The sequence below is a fragment of the Nymphalis io genome, chromosome 12 (assembly GCF_905147045.1).
Source record: "Nymphalis io chromosome 12, ilAglIoxx1.1, whole genome shotgun sequence".
Lineage (NCBI taxonomy): Eukaryota > Metazoa > Arthropoda > Insecta > Lepidoptera > Nymphalidae > Nymphalis > Nymphalis io.
The window spans coordinates 6,199,287-6,207,412 of record NC_065899.1 but is presented as its reverse complement, the minus strand read 5'-3'; positions in this window follow the sequence as shown (position 1 = coordinate 6,207,412).

Genomic DNA, 8,126 nt, shown 5'->3' with positions numbered 1-8,126 from the left:
TCTACCGTTAAATATTACACTTTGTATCCCACTGTTACTGTTTCATGGGTGAGTGTCAATAATATTTTTATACAGCACAAGAAGTGTAATATATCAGACTTTATGGTTTGCGTAACAATGGATTACAGTTCTAATATTTGAAATGTCTTTTAGGAATGTCATTAGTAGCTCATTTGCTCGTCTATCTTGATGATAAAATATAATCGATGATGACACTACTTAAATATAATATTTAATACATTAAAATAAGTTAGCTCTAATACTCTAATACCAAATATGAAATTTTATTCACACCAAGCATCCACATTATTAAAGAAATCCTTTTTCAAAGCACGTCTTAAGAAATATTTGGACAATAAACTTTCTTTTGAATTATGATGCGGAACCGAATTGCCACTACAAGCACCTCATTATTCCTGCAGAACCATAATGATCCCAGACTATTTGAATCTCACTTATTTATTTAGGTCAACCATTGTGTGAAGTAAACAACATGCTTTGGACGGATTACATATTATTACTAAAAATAGCCTCGTTGCTCTAGTGATTAGTTAGAACGGATAGAGATCCAGGATTCGGGGTTCGAATACCGGTTCTAACCAAAATGTTATTGTGTTTATTTATCTCAAAAAATCTCCGAGAAAACGTTTTTTCACGTGAGAGATAGAGATACCTATATAGATAAACTTAAAAAGCAAAAGCTTATTTAAATAAAAATAATTGAGATAAATCGTTAGAGCTGTTTCCGAGACACAAGATAAATATATATTTATTTTAGAATTTAATATGATAAGATGTAAAGCGAACTTTTATATCTGTTTGGTAGGAAGAAAACCAGCATAATAGAAGATAAAATGAAGCCATTTTATTTATTATGATATGGCACTAAATAGTTTTCACCCCTATTGTTAAGGATTGTATATTTTAATTTAACAATACAATTAGTTCCGCGAAAGCAGCTGTTTTGTAATATACACTAAAAAGATTTGTCGTGGTTTAGTGCAAGCTACTTTTGTTGTCTAAATTGTATACAAGTTTCTATATAATATATCCAAAACAGATTTTTAATACATATAAAAGACAATTAAAAGTCTTGGACTAAAATATATTTTAATCGATATCAATACTATGATTTATATGTCAATCTTTAAACCGTATTGCTTAATTTTATTTAAATCGAATTAAATTTATTATATTTAAATTTCCAGGAATTGTTTAACAACTGATGTAGAAGTAATAGACGTTATTATCATTCATGGGATACATCGCATAAGGTCTATGACATTGTATGTAATTGACCTAAAGTATTTGATTATGTATCTCCACGAAAAGCTATCATAGTCATAAAAAAAGTCTTAAGCGTATCGCCACTTAAATATTTTCATGCAATACGTTGTATTTTATTTCAAACATGTTTTTTATAAATTTCATCGTTGCTAAGCGAGTAAACACGGCTTTAATTCGCCTTTACAATATACTAACAAAATCGAGGTCGAATCAAGACCTAATTACTCTTTCGTTTAAATAGTTTTTGATACATTTTCCATAAAAATATATAAAATATGAGCGTATTAGCTTGATTACAGGACAGTGAGACCTACCTAACCTACTTCCAACATAAAGAAGTGAAAAAGCATGAAAGAGAAACGGCCGTCTTACACAGAGTTACTTACGACTTTGATATACTTACCCTCGTATTGACGTGAATTTTCATAATTTAGCCATATTATATACAATACATTTTTTTAAATTTAAATAATAATAATAATATCCTGGGACATTTTTCACACACGGCCATCTGATCCCAAATTAAGCTTGTACATAGCTTGTACTACGGAAACCAGACAACTGACATACTACATATACTATTTTTCTTTTGTAAATACATACAGTACAGTAACAGTAACAGTAACAGTAACAGTAACAGCCTGTTAATGTCCCACTGCTGGGCTAAGGCCTCCTCTCCCTTTTGAGGAGAAGGTTTGGAGCTTATTCCACCACGCTGCCCCAATGCGGGTTGGTAGAATACACTTGTGGCAGAATTTCAATGAAATTAGACACATGCAGGTTTCCTCACGATGTTTTCCATCACCGTTAAGCACGAGATGAATTATAAACACAAATTAAGCACATGAAAATTCAGTGGTGCTTGCCCGGGTTTGAACCCACGATCATCGGTTAAGATTCACGCGTTCTTACCACTAGGCCATCTCGGCAATTTAAATTCGGTAAATACATACTTGTGTAGATAACTACATCCAGACTCAGGACAAACAGACATGTTCATGCACACAAATATCTGTCCTGGGTGGGAATCGAACCCACAACCTTCGGCGTGGCATCCACCAACCACGCCAACCGGCTCGTCATCTAAAGATCTCGTCAATTAAGGATCTGATACGAATTATCTACCACTCACTTTTATTCTACATCCAAACAAGAAAACTAATATATTTGAGTGTGCTCTAAGGAGTTATAAAATATGTATGTGTATTGTACCAATAAATATCGACAAACGTACAAGTTTCTATCAATTCGTAACATATTTGTTATCTCTACGCTGCCATATCATAATACATATTTCTGCCATATCAATCAGTATTAAATAAAATTTATTGTAACGGTAAAGATTAATTAATAAAGAGTGGCATTTCTTTCACTAACAAGATTTTGCGTTTTAGACCCTTTGTGGAACCAATGGATGGAATTGAACCTGTGACTTTTATACAAGATGGCCGATATACCGCTGAGTTACTGAGGCTATTACAACCCAGAAACAACATATAACGTTTCCATGGTATTAATGTCCGTCCGTAAATCACTATAATAAGCAGGTTGTTATACATTAAGGAAATAAATATGTGTTTCACAAATAGCGTTCATGATTACAGGTTTTTGTCTTCATTATTCAGCATCTTAGTACAAGGGTAGGGTAGAATAGGTTGCGGCACGCGAGCGAGTATTTCTTGAATATAGCATATATTAGCAAGTGTGGGTGTAAAATATACCCCATAAACGCAATCCACAATTTATACGTTTTTTATTTGGCCTTGCGAAACCAAATTTTTACTAGACTTACCATATTATTTTGCAGCTATCTTTTTTATCGTTTGCTTTATATAATCAACGTGTGCTAGGGGTAATTTGCATTATTTTTATATTATGTCCAATTTTATTACTACAGGGCTGACTTTTTTAAAATCTATATTATAATAAATCTCTTCCTTTTTGTCCCCAAAGTACAATTATGTGTTTTGAGAAGAATGTCTGTTTGTGTGTATAAGTATGTATACAATTATTTTTTGAGAACAATTTATATTAATATAAAAACTTACAACTGATATTTTTTCATGAAAATTTGTATTTAAAATTTAAGTATTCAAGATATACACGTATAGTAAGAACATAGATTCAATAATAATAATTTTATTAGTTAGATTTTCTTAGAATCATAAATAAATCAATCGGAACGTCACTTTTAATCGTGAGTCTTAAACACGATATTGTCAACTATTTCATTTGAATCAAGTAAGTCAGCTTAGTCACAGGCAAGAGACATGACCTTAACCATATACTTCATGAAGTTTCGTATCAACTCGGAGGAAGCTTACTAGCTATGTAAATGTCAACACAGGAATAAAGCCAAATACACTTCAAACTTATAACCTAAATATGGACATGTCTCATTATTTATAAGAGATTACAACTAGGAAATGGCCATAAAAACAGTACAAGAAGAGAGACTGCGATGTTGATTACAACTGAAGGTTGTGACTTTTAATTCCATCTTTTTTAGTCTATTATTGGTGTAGATTCCATGGTTGTATTACAAGAATGTGATGTGTTTTAGAAAAATAAAACTCCATGGATAAATAAATACATATAAAGAACCTTAACTTAGAAACTAGAGTGTACCATAACTTCAATTTAACAAATCCACTACGACTGTGCTACGACTATAGTCGTATTGTCTACACTTTCGTAGACATACGAGTATATTACAAATATTACGTATATTAGCCAGTTTTTATGACTTATTTATTATATTTATATATTTTTAAATGCACTTAGATTATAATTAACATTAATCGTTCCGTATATTCATATTTTAGTAGAACAAAAAGTTCTAATTATTAACAACTTTCTATTTAAAAAATAGCCTGGAAATTGTTTAGTTTCAATAATATATACATATATAATATTTATAAACGTTAGAATTATATTGTATACAGACGTCCTTTTTCCTTTTATTTCACAGTCACAGAAAGAGTTACTGACTGTAACATGGACAAGTTAGCTGAATACCAACCAGATCAGCCTAGGAATTTAGAATCCCAATAAGAAAAAAAAATCGTAACCTAAAATTTTGTATTGTGTTGTTGCCTGGAAATGAAAATATGCAGGCACACAAAATATCAAACGATAACCCGATAGGAAGATGAAACAAAGGCACGGACCACACGTCTGTGGACTAACAACATAGAAAAAATGATATATGCGTATCTACGCTGACATAATCTTAAAAGAGAGCAAAGTTAGTTGAGCGTCGTAATAGCGCAATTATGTAAATGGCGAATTTCTTATTGGTGGTATTATTTTGCTTCACATATTTCGAGGGTCGGTCCGATCCACTTGAATGCAAAAGTACTTTTGACCCAACTTCTGAAGTCATTTTATTTCGCTATTATAATGATTCAACGAAAGTTCAATTGACCGAGCACAATATTAACTTTGATAAATGAAACCATTAATTTAAGCGATAAAAATAAAAGGACTTTTCTTATGAATAACGGTCTATCAAAAGTGGTTTTAATTTGATTTTTTGAGGGATTTTTAAATATGTGTCACTTCAAATCACACTGCGAATAAAATTACAAGATTGCGTCACGTTTGGAAGCTGCTGTCTCGAATTACAATAAAGAAGCTATGTGTGTGAGAGGGAGAAACAAAATTACTTTCAATATTAGCTTTTTTTTACCTAATAATTAGTAATTGTACTTAATTTGAAATAATTAATTAATTTATTATGCTAACTGGATGGTACTCATTTAATATTTATTCTTATCAAAGTAAATGAAATACACCGCTTTCCAAAGTTTCTTTATAAGTTGATGTACTTGTGTGTACTATTAAAATGCAAATAAAAATTCGCTTGTTGCGGGTCTATGCCAAAACTCCATTTATAACTTTATATTTCACAAACTATGAGCGAATAAAAGTTAAATATTGACAACCACTATTTTGTATACAAAAAATTTAACATACTGGTAAATGTTATTTTATTGATATTGGATATACACGCATGTGTACTGGTGGTAGAGCTTTGTGCAAGCTCGTCTGGGTAGGTACCACCTACTCATCAGATATTCTACCGCAAAACAGCAATACTTGTTATTGTTGTGTTCCAGTTGGAAGGGTGAGTGAGCCAGTGTAATTACAGACACAAGGGACATAAAATCTTAGTTTCCAAGGTTGGTGGCGCATTGGCTGTATAAGCGATGGTTGACATTTCTTACAATGCCAATGTCTAAGGGCGTTTGGTGACCACTTCTCATCAGGTGGCCCATATGCTCGTCCGCCTTCCTATTCTAAAGAAATAAATAAAAAGAAAAAAATATATAACATTTTCGGGCACATAACACAAATGATGACAGTGAGTAAAGTTAAATATATATATATATATATATATATATATATAGATATATATAGGATACAACAGCAGTGCCATTCTATAAGAAATCACTTAATTACTCACGCGTGAAATATTAACAATTGACTTATTGTGATATACTATTTTGATGCGTGTATTCATAAAATGTTATAATTATTATGGCAAATTTTGCATATCTTTCTGACAGCGGGGAGTTTCGGGTTTGCTTTTACAGAATAACCTTAAAAGTTTATGAATGTTAGTTCATTGGTTATTTGAAAAGATGTAAGATGAATATGCATAATCTAACTGCTCTTTTAAGATTAAGATTATTATAATCTTAATCTGCGAGCCAGTCGGGTCCTGTTGTTAATGATAAGATTTGTACACGTTCAACAAATTGTTCAACAATTTAACTGTAAATGGTTATTTGTGCAATAGTATAACTAAACATTTTATTGTATTGCCTTGCCTTTTTGAACTTTATCCTTGCATTAAGGCTTGAATTTTTGACTTAATACCTTGAAATTTAGCAAAACGATAAAAAATAAACAATTTATAAAAATATTAGAAAATTTAATTATACATATCAATTACCGAGTCTGTAATGTAAGTGAACACGTACGCGTATTTTAAGAAAATTAATGTAAAACAATGGTTTCCATGCCTTTGTTTTCGTTCGAACAAAAATTAGGTTAATGAATATAAAGAGAATAATATCGCATTTTTCTTCAAAGATACTTACTATCAGAAGTAGAATGCCCGGGGGACGTCAAAGAGATTATTGTACATCAAGTGCTCCAGCTAGTCTCTGAGGAACGTTGGGAGATGAGCTCAGTATTAATAATTAATAGCTGGCTCGCTTTCACAACATCGTGTAATAAATTTATAAACTAAGATTTTGATATTATTTGAGCTGTATAAATATGGATATCAAATTATTTTAATGCCAAAAAATTTCAAGGCAGTTTATTAAAATATGAGCTAATAACTATGTACTATTCACGGTTTTGCGTGCTCTTTATATGTGGGTGCAAAAAAACTTTACAATTTCATAGAAATATTTTAAAGTTGAAAAAACAATTTAAATTATAATTAAGTTTTAGTGATAATTAATATGAATATAAACGAATGTGTACGCACGTATGTATGTATATAAAATATTATCGATACAAATAATAAAAAAAATCGAAGCCTCTAAAACGTCATAATGTGAAAGTGGTTTATCCTATTTGTTGCCTAATGATAAATGGTCACCATCGTCCAAAGAAATTAGCACTGTGAGAATTATTAATCATCCCTTACATAGGAAATATGCCAACATTGGAAACTTAGATGGTAGGCACCTTAAGCCTCCAGTTACACTGGCTCACTTACTCTTTTAACCAGAACACAATAATACTAAGTATTGTTGTTTGGTGGTAGAATATAGTAGTATAGTATAGTAACAGCCTGTTAATGTCCCACTGCTGGGCTAAGGCCTCCTCTCCCTTTTGAGGAGAAGGTTGTGGAGCTTATTCCACCACGCTGCTCCAATGCGGGTTGGTAGAATACACATGTGGCAGAATTTCAATGAAATGAGACACATGCAGGTTTCCTCACGATGTTTTCCTTCACCGTTAAGCACGAGATGAATTATAATCACAAATTAAGCACATGAAAATACAGTGGTGCTTGCCCGGGTTTGAACCCACGATCATCGGATAAGATTCACGCGTTCTAACCACTGGGCCATCTCGGCTTTATTGGATATATTGGCTTATATCGGCTTGGTAGAATATGTTAATTGTTAATGGTACCTACCCAGACACCTTGCCCAAAGCCTACTTTTTAATGACAAGTAAGCAACTACATATCATTTGCCAGTATGCGTAGCAAATTTAGATTAATATTCATTTATGTCCTTCGTGTGAATAAATGGAATCACAATCCATTTTAAAACTAATGAAAATAGACGTAAAATAATATCAACGTTACGTCGGTGCGTTGGAAGGATCGATTTAAGATCACAAAGTAACAACAAAAAGCTTTCTAATTAACTTAGAAATACGATATCCGAATAAATATTGAAATGTATTGAAAATTGAAGTCGTATCAAATATCAAAATTACTCTCTTTAAAGTGTAATAGAATGCTTAAAGCTCGATAAATTAAACACTAACTGTTTTCGCGGAACTTCTTGTCAAATATCGAAATTAGAATATTGAATGATAGTCTTTCGATCCGAGAATTCCCAGTAAGAACACGTGATTTTTAACCGGAAGTTTCGGGTTCAAGTCTGGGCAAACACCGCTTCCCTGCTTGCCTGCCTACCTCGTGCTCTACGGTAAGTCGTCGTGAGGACATCTGCATAAGTCGTATAAATATCTGTCATATGTATCCACCAACACACAATGCAGCAAGCGAGATAGGAACCTTCTTCATAAGTTCATTTTAGTTTAACAGTAGATAATTTACAGCTGTTACTTACATTTAT